A 9985-nucleotide genomic window follows, 5' to 3' on the forward strand; every position below is an offset into this window, starting at 1 on the left:
GAACCAATTATATCTTTGGCATATAAAGCTAGGTTATACTTGAGTAGGATTCATTGGTAGCTGATGAACTTTTGGGTTCATTGGTAGTGGAAATCTTTCCAACCTGCGAGTCTTACTTGGAAGAAAAATAACCAAGAAGCTTTTAAGTCCAAGGGGTATGGAGTCAAAGATATGTTGAAATCGGTTCATTCTGATTTGTGTGATCCTATGACTATCCAGACAAGAGGTAGTATTGAATATTTTGTCTAATTTATAGACAACTATTCAAGATACAAATAAATTTACTTAATGTACCGCAAGAATAAGTACTTTGATTAGTTCAAAGAGTACAAGGTTGATGTGGAGGAATAAAGTAAAAAGTCACTATGGAAGATCGTAGTGGCAAGTACCTCTTGAGAGATTTTAGGAGTCACTTATCAGAAGTTGATTTCAATCCCAACTAATACACCCCAACAGAATGGTGTAGTAGAAAGAAGGTAAAGAACTCTTATGGAATAATTAGATAGATGATGAGTTATTCAGAAAATTACCAAATTTGTTTTAAGGATAAACTCTGAAAATGAAAGTGAACATAGTGTCTTCCAAGTCATAACTCTCTACTCATATAGAATTGCTGAATAGGCGTAAGCCTATTTTGAAGCATATTCGGATTCAGGTAATCCAACATATATGTTAAAGAGAGATAATGATAAGTTGGATAGGAGTTCACTTATTTATAAGTTATCCTAGATAAACAAAAGTAGGTTTATAGTCTTAAAAATCAGAAGGTCATTGATAACATCAATGACTGATTTTTAGAAAAGGACTATATAATGAACCACGTGCTCATAAGTAAATTTGTTCTTAAGAAAATAATAAAAGACATGTCTAATCTAGTACCAACTGTACAAGATGAGATACCACAAGAAAACTGCAACACGTATCACAAATGATACACAATTGCAGAAAATGCCTTGTCGTAGTGGGAGGGTTGTTAAGCAACCTTAAAAGATTCATGTTTTGGGAGAGTTTTTGAACTCGATCCCTGAAGGACATGAACCTGATCTCCGGACATATGACGAAGCACTCCAAGATAAATATGAAGCATCTTGGCAAAGAGTAATGAATAATAGAATTAGAATATATGTATTCTAATAAAATCTGGAAGCTTGTAGAACCACCAAGTGGTGTAAAAGCCTTTGGGTGTAAAAGGTCTATAATAGAAAAAGAGGGATAGACAGGAAGGTAGAAACCTTCAAAGCAAGGCTTGATGAAAAAGGAAACCTTTTTCACTGGTAGCCATGCTTAAGTCTATCCGGATTCTTTTATCTATTTGGCAAGTGGATGTCAAGACAGCATTCCTTAATAGAAGTCTTGAAGAAAGCATCCATATAAAGCAACCAGAAGGGTTCATTGCAAAGTGCTAAGAGCATCTTGTGTGCAAGCTCAATCAGTCTATGGACTGATACAAAGCTTCAAGGTCTTGGAACATCCAGTTTATCAAAGTAATCCACATCTATGGATTTATTGAGTAAACGGATAAAGTTTTGTGTATACAAAAGATGTGATGGAAACGTGGTGGTATTTCTTGTACTATACGTAGATAACATTTTTGGTAGTTGGAAACAATATCAAAATGTTGTCAGAAGTAGGGGTATGGTTGTCCAAATAATTCGATATAAAGGACTTGGGAGAATGTATATATTTTTAAGATCAAAGTAATAAGGGATCACAAGAAAAATATATTTATTCCAAGCTTGATACATCGAAAAATCCTTGCTCGCTTTAAGCATGCAAAACTCCTCAAAAGGTTTCTTACCTTTAAGCATGGAGTGTCTTTATCTAAAGAGATGTCTCGATGACATTAAAGGAGATTGAGGACATGTAGGCGGTTCTTTATGCAGCTAGACAACCTAATGTATGCTATGCACGAGATCAGAAATCTGTTTTGCTAAGAGCATAGTTAGCAAATATCAAAGTAACCCTAGACAAGGACATTGGACTGCAGTAAAGTATATATTAAAGTACCTTAGAGGCACTAAAGATTATATGCTAGCTTACAAGGCAGTTAATTTGGTTCCTATAGGTTGTATGGATTTTGACCTCCAATCGGATAGGGACAATAATAAGTCAACCTCAGGGTTTTTGTGTTTATTTTAGGAGGTAAAGTCATAACTATGGAAGAGTGATGAGCATAGGTGTTTTTCTGGCCTCCACCATAGAAGCTTAGTATATGGCAAGCCTCTGAGGTAGCCATTAAAAGCTGTATGACTCAATAACCTCAAGATAGACTTAGATATGATTTCTGGTTTGTCCAAAGATTATTACAATTTATTGTAATAATGTTGGTGCAGTAGCAAACTCTAAGAAACCATAAGTCTATAAGGCAAGTAAACACAATAGAGCGCAAGTACCACCCAATACGAGAAATCGTATAAACGAGGAGAAGTTGTTGCCGCCTAGATTGCATCAGGTGATGACCTATTAATCCTTCCACTGAGGTCCTTAAGGCAAGAGCTTTTGATGGGCATGTTGAAGGGTTAGGAATCAGATGTATGGCAGCAGATATAGCAGCTTAGTCTTTTAAGTGATGTTGAGTGTATACTAAAAGCCTAGCTTTTGGTATAAACATTTATCTAGAAATAAGAATCACATTGGTCGAATGTCTACATTTATGATAAATGTAGTTGTTCAATTAATTTATATTGTAGATGACATGGTGTGTGGTGTCACACACAGAACATCATGTAGCATATAAATTATAAACAGTAGCTCACGATCATGATGGAAAGGAACAAACCATTGGAAGGTCGTAGTGTAATTAGGTATTAGTTTATCTTGACTATATAATTACACTAGTACACTCAGAGTGTATTGAGTAGGACCATTTGAGGTCGTTTCTTTTATACTGACTTTATAAAGAAACAAAGACCTCGGTTATTATGGAAGTGTGTGCTCTTAATCCTAATGTAATAACAAGCACATATATTTGATATCTATTTCTTTAATTTATCAATGGGTGAGATTTAGTTCTTGAATCAATAAACCCGATAAGTTGGGAAATGGTATCACTTATAGTGTGTGTTGTTGATTATAGAAGGAAACTCGTGTCCTAGAGATACTAGGTTGATAATGTCCTCAAGAGGAGCTCATAAAGATTGTCATGTTAAACCTCGCAGTGGACTTAGTCCGACATGATAATAAGGTTGAGTGGTACTACTCTTGGACTTAGATATTAATTAAATGAGTTGTCAAGAACTCACTTAATTAGTGGACATTTGATATCTTAAACACAGGAGACTAACACACTCATAATAAGAAGGAGCCCAAAATGTAATTTGGGATTGGTGCGGTAGTTCAATGATAATTCTCTAGTGGAATGAATTATCATTGATAAAATTAAGTTGTGTGGCGAACACGGATGCTTAATTTTATCGGAGACCAAAACCAATTCCTCCTCTCGGTCCCTATCGTAGCCTCTTATTTGTAGAAGTTTTATACCCACCTATACCCACCTTCTATACCCACTAATAAGGGGTTCGCCAAGCTAGCTTGGGAACCAAGCTAGGGCCGGCCTAGGTATATTATGGCCCTAGCTTGAACCCAAGCTAGTGGGGCCGCCAAATTAAATTAAAAAGGGATTTTAATTTTAGTTTTTATTATGTGGAAGAAATAATTTTTAAAGAGAATTAAAATTAAAATATCTCTCTTGTAAAAGATCTACAAAGATTAAAGAAAGAGATTAGATCTCTTTCCTTATTTGTAGATTGATGAGTTATTTTATTTTCTCTTTAAAAAATTATCCACATGTTGATAAAATTAAAATTATAGAAATTTCCTTTATCAACCATGAAGAGATTTTTAAAGAGAAATTTTATTTTTAAAATTTCCGGAAACAAATTAGGAAGTTTTAATTTGTTGATTAAAACTTGTCTAATTTATTTCCTCTAGAAGTGGCCGGCCATTAGAGATTAAATTGGGAAATTTTATTTAATTTTTTTCAATTAAATCATGTCAAGGAAATTAAGGAAATTTTATTGTAATTAAATTTCCTAATTTGCCTAGGCCAAGGAATATAAAAGAAGGGGTGAGGGTGCCTTCACAAGACACAACATCTATTATTCCTCTCCCTCTTTTGTTCCTTGGTGTGGCCGGCCAACCTCTCCCTCTCTTCCTCTTGTGGTGGCCGAACCCTACCCTTCTATTGGAGCTCTTGTGGTGGCCGGATACTACTCGGAGAAGAAGAAGAAGAAGGAGAGAAAGCTAGCATCTCTTGGAGCTTGGTTAGTATTTTGTTTTTCTTCCTTGGTGAAGCTTCCTCTTTGTTGGCCGAACCTAGCTAGGAGGAGAAGAAGGTGATTGGTGGTTTCTCGTCTCGAAAGATCGTTGCCCACACAACGTCCGAGGTTAGAAGAGGAATACGGTAGAAGATCAAGAGTTTTTTCTACAAGGTATAACTAGTAAATTTTATTTCCGCATCATGCTAGTTATTTATGGAAATAATACCAAATACAAGAGGCTTACGTTCTAGAATTTCGAATATGTTTTTTCGAAGTTGTGTTCTTTTGTTTCTTTCTTTTCCTTGTGATTTGATTGTTCTCTTTGGTTAACCTAAAGTTATTTTAGGAAATTAAATATTAGCTTTCTATTAAAGGTTTTGTCTAGTCGGTGGTGGTTGCTCCCATATCCAAGAAGGCCATGTGCCTCGCCACATCAGTACTGGGAACCTTTTATGGAAATTAATATGTAATGGAATTAATAACTTAAGGAGACTTGGGTCGAACGTGTTAAGTTCCGCAGGAGATCCAAGTCAAAACCTAAAAGAACAAATAGATTAAGTTTTGGATCAAACGTGTTAAGTTCCGCAGGCGATCCAAAATTTAATTTAAAAGAACACATGGTAGCTAGGAAAAGGTTCAGACCTTTGTACAAAATTTTTGTACAGTGGAACCTATAGGTTTTCCGAGTAGCAACCAACAATTCCTACATAGGAAGTGGTTGAATTGTTTTAATGGATTTCACGATAGTTAAATTGAAGTAAACTTGTTTGAGATAAATTTTGAAGGAGTTTTGAAATTTAGTTTTAAAATAATTTTGAAATTGAGTTTTGAAATAATTTTGAAATTGAGTTTTAAAATAATTTTGAAATTGAGTTTTGAAATTGAGTTTTAAAATAATTTTGAAATTGAAGTTTTTAAAAATAATTTTGAAATTTAAGTTTTTAAAATAATTTTGAAATTTAAGTTTTTTAAAATAATTTTGAAATTTAAGTTTTTAAAATAATTTTGAAATTTAAGTTTTTAAAATAATTTTGAAATTGAAGTTTTTTAAAATAATTTTTAAATTTTAGTTTTTTTAAAATAATTTTGAAATTTTAGTTTTTTTTTTAAAAATAATTTTGAAATTAAAGTTTTTAAAATAATTTTGAAATTTAAGTTTTTAAAATAATTTTGAAATTGAAGTTTTTTTAAAATAATTTTGAAATTTTAGTTTTTTTTTTTTTAAAATAATTTTGAAATTTAAGTTTTTAAAATAATTTTGAAATTGAAGTTTTTTTTTTTAAAATAATTTTGAAATTTAAGTTTTTAAAATAATTTTGAAATTGAAGTTTTTTTTTTTAAAATAATTTTGAAATTTTAGTTTTTTAAAATAATTTTGAAATTTAAGTTTTTTAAAATAATTTTGAAATTGAATTTTTTTTTTTAAAATAATTTTGAAATTTAAGTTTTTTAAAATAATTTTGAAATTGAAGTTTTTTTTTTAAAATAATTTTGAAATTTAAGTTTTTAAAATAATTTTGAAATTTAAGTTTTTAAAATAATTTTGAAATTTAAGTTTTTAAAATAATTTTGAAATTGAAGTTTTTTTTTTTTTAAAATAATTTTGAAATTTAAGTTTTTAAAATAATTTTGAAATTTAAGTTTTTAAAATAATTTTGAAATTGAAGTTTTTTTTTTTAAATAATTTTAAAATTTTAGTTTTTTAAAATAATTTTGAAATTTAAGTTTTTAAAATAATTTTGAAATTTAAGTTTTGAAAATAATTTTGAAATTTAAGTTTTGAATTAACTTGATTTAAGTTAATTTTAGTTTTAATTTCTTAGTCATCTCACCCGATCTAAATTTTCAATCAGGTAATCCTATAATTGTGGTGAGATGAATTGTGGTTCAGTTTAAGGGGTTGGTTTAACTTTGTGTTAGATTCAGGTTTAGCTTTGGGTTCAACAAGTAAGCATTCTTTGGATAAACTTCTGGGCTATGGTGAGTCACAAGGAACTCATTAAAGTAACCATGCCTTCGAGGTTTTCCAAATAGTCTTACCCATTGAACTTAATACTAAAACTTGGTCTAACTAGTTATGATCCATTTATGGGTAGCTTCGGTCAGTTCCACTTGGCCAAATGCACCAGGTCGAAGCCATATCTTCCTAGACATGCGATGCCCAAGCTTCCCTAACGTACTATCATCCAAAAACTTCACCAGTACTGTTAGTAAATTTAAACCTAGCCTATTTTATCTAACCTTAATTACCCTGCCGGGTAGTCTACTCTTGTTTACCCATTTCGGGTAGATTAAGTTCGGTTACCCAGTCGGGTAATTTAGTTGGGAGTGCCAGCTATTCTGGATCCTCCTTCTATTGAATTTTAAATTTTAAATTTTGAATTCGAATTTTGAATTTTGAATTTGAATTTTGAATTTTTGAATTTTAATTTTGAATTTTGAATTTATAATTTAATTTTGAATTTTGATTTTTATTTTTAATTTCAATTTAGAATTTAGAATTTAATTTTAATTTCGAATTTTGAATTTGTAATTTGAATTTTGAATTTTTGAATTTTAATTTTGAATTTTGAATTTATAATTTAATTTTGAATTTTGATTTTAATTTTTAATTTCAATTTAGAATTTTGAATTTAATTTTAATTTCGAATTTTGAATTTGTAATTTGAATTTTGAATTTTTGAATTTTAATTTTGAATTTTGAATTTATAATTTAATTTTGAATTTTGATTTTAATTTTTAATTTCAATTTAGAATTTTGAATTTAATTTTAATTTCGAATTTTGAATTTTATTTTTAATTTCAATTTCGAATTTAGAATTTTAAATTTTTAGGATTGTTTTTCTTTTTGCTCCCCCTGGATCATGGCCTCGATATGGTCTATCGAGGTAGTATATTTGATCCTTCGGAACCCAGTATTGGCCAAGTCCAACTTGATTGACCAAGTTAGACTTGGAGACCCATGCTTGGACTGATTTAATACTTTGTTTGTTTATTAATGATAAATAAGATCTATATTTACTTTTGTATCCCAGCCCAGTTCTGTTGTAGACGGCTCTTTGTGTCCCAAGAATCAAGTCCAAATTCTTGGAGCCCAAAGTAAACCGTTCTAAGGTATTTTCTAAATCTTTAACCTGATTTGTTAGACTTGAATTTTCTTCCTCAAGTTTTTGAACTTGAGTTGGAAATTCAGTCTGACTCTGGTCAGGTGAGGGTTTGGTGTCAGCCACTTCTTTAAGGACACTTACTTCCTTTAGAAGTGACTTAACTTTCAGGTTTGACTTAGCTAATTTGCGCAATAAATAGCTAACTAAAATGTTCAACCGGGAGATACTTACAGCGGGGTCTGGTCCTTCGGAAACGGATACGGATCCGTGGCTTTGCTCGGACTCTGCCTCAGACTCGCTCTCGCATCCGTATTCGTCGACTTGGTCCCGGGCCATTAATGCGAGTAAACTCGTTTGTTCGAGCTTGTCGTCGTCGTCCTCCGATGAAGATTCGTCCCATGTTGCCTTAAGGACCTTTTTCCTTCTTTGCTTTTTGACCTCCTTCAGGTTAGGGCAGTTGGTTTTGATGTGCCCTTTTTGGTTACACCCGTAGCATGTAACTTCAAACTTCATCTTTGTATTTTGTGGGCCTTCCTTTGATTTTACTGCCTTCTTTAGATCTCTTTTGTCGAATCCTTTCGTCTTGTAGAGCTTTTTCACGAGGTTTACCAGCTCGGCTGTAATGTCACCTTCTTCATCGTCAGAGTCTGGTTCAGCTTCCGATGCTGGTTCGGTTCTCCGTCGTGGTCTCGGTTCCCGGGTTCGGCCTGTACCTGCAACCAACGCAATACCTTTCTCGGTAGGCTGTGCATTAGTCTGCTCATGAAGTTCAAATTCACTAAAAAGTTCATCTAGTTTTAAAGCAGATAAATCCTTGGAAACTTTATAGGCATCTACCATTGATGCCCACAGTGTATTCCTTGGAAACGAGTTTAGGGCATACCTTATTACGTCCCGATTTTCTATCTTCTGGCCAATTCCGTGAAGAGAGTTAAGGATGTCTTGTATTCTCGCGTGAAGAGAACTCGCCGTTTCGCCTTCCTCCATTTTTAGATTATATAATTTATTAAGTAAAAGATCTCTTTTACTTACCTTGGTGTCGTCAGTGCCTTCGTGGAGTTCGATTAGCTTTTCCCAGAGCTCCTTTGCAGAGGAGAACGAGCCATTCTGTTGAGTTCTTCCTTGGTAAGTCCACACTGGAGTGTGCAGGTAGCTTTGGCGTCGGCTTCCACCTTTTTTATTAAAGAAGCGTCCCACTTCTCGCAGGGTGTAGTTTTGCCGTCGTCATCGATTGGCAGTTTCAGTCCCGTCTTTATGATCATCCACGTTTCGAATTGTATCTTTAGATAGGTTTCCATTCTTCCCTTCCAATAGCCAAAATCCTCTCCGGAGAATAGCGGGGGGCGTACAGTGCTGAAACCCTCTTGTTGGGCCATTTATAATATGTAACAAAAGAAAACAATAGAATATGTTCCAAGACTAAGTCTTGGATTAGTAGTGCTGGAATAAAGAATAATAAAAACGAACTCGAGCAGTGTTGCACCTACTTCGAGCAAAAGTCGATTCGAGGGAAACAAAAATTAGAATATAGCTATAAGGCTAAATTCTAATTCGACTCCGAAAACGAATAAAAACTGCGAAAAATTTGTTTTGAAAGGTGGTTGCACCAATTCAAAACGACCCCGCTCTGATACCAATTGTTGGATCGAGACGCACTAGAGGGGGGGGGTGAATAGCGCTCGTGGCTATTTGTTCGATTATCGAAATCGTAAAGCGTTCGTAGAGTAATTAAAGCAGCGGAATAAAGGAAACAAACACAAGAACACAGTTGTTTACTTCGTTTGGAGCCTAGGTCGACTCCTACTCGAAGGCCCGCGATCCTTGTTCGCTTTCCGTGGGCAACAACTATAATTTCGTATGAATATTACAGATTAATTACAAAATGTAACTGCAATTAAAATTATACCGACAACAGTAGTAGAAAAGAATTCTGAGCTCCTGGTCGTCGGAATGTTGCAACAGCACTTCGGAAGCAGCACTTGAGCAGAACACAGCAGAATGGAAGCTTGGAAGTCGTGTGTTGAAGCTGCTGGTCGAGACCCCTTATAAAGGGGGTTCAAGGCGCCTTATACTGTTCACCAAGGCGCCTTGAACGAGCCGAGTCACCCGCGTGGATCAGCACGGACCTGGTCGAACTCTATCTGGTTCAAGGCGCCTTCAGCCTATCCAAGGCGCCTTCAACCTCCGGTCCAAGGCGCCTTGAACTCCTTTCAAGGCGCCTCCAGTCTGCTGCGCTGGCCTTTTCCTGGCTCGCACCCGAGGCGCCTCCAAGCTCCATGGAGGCGCCTCGAACACTGTTCATCCGAGGCCTTTTTTCCACTTTGGTCCCTGCAAGATATGTTAATCCCAAAAATATCTTGCAGCACAAAGTTAGCACAAAACAGAAATATTTTACAGTCTCTGGACTGTCCGAGTCTGACTTCAGGTTTCCTACCGGAAACCCTAGGTCGACCCGACGCCTACTGTTCCCTCTACGGGGAACGCGTCCTCACCTACTCCACTCAGGAGATTTACCTGTTGCCAGTACGATCCTCCAGATCGACTGGACTTTTGCTCGGCACTCGATGCTTCCGGACTTTCTGCTGAACATCCGCTTCACCGGCCAGTTCAGACTTTCAC

Source organism: Zingiber officinale, chromosome 1B (assembly GCF_018446385.1).
Source record: "Zingiber officinale cultivar Zhangliang chromosome 1B, Zo_v1.1, whole genome shotgun sequence".
Lineage (NCBI taxonomy): Eukaryota > Viridiplantae > Streptophyta > Magnoliopsida > Zingiberales > Zingiberaceae > Zingiber > Zingiber officinale.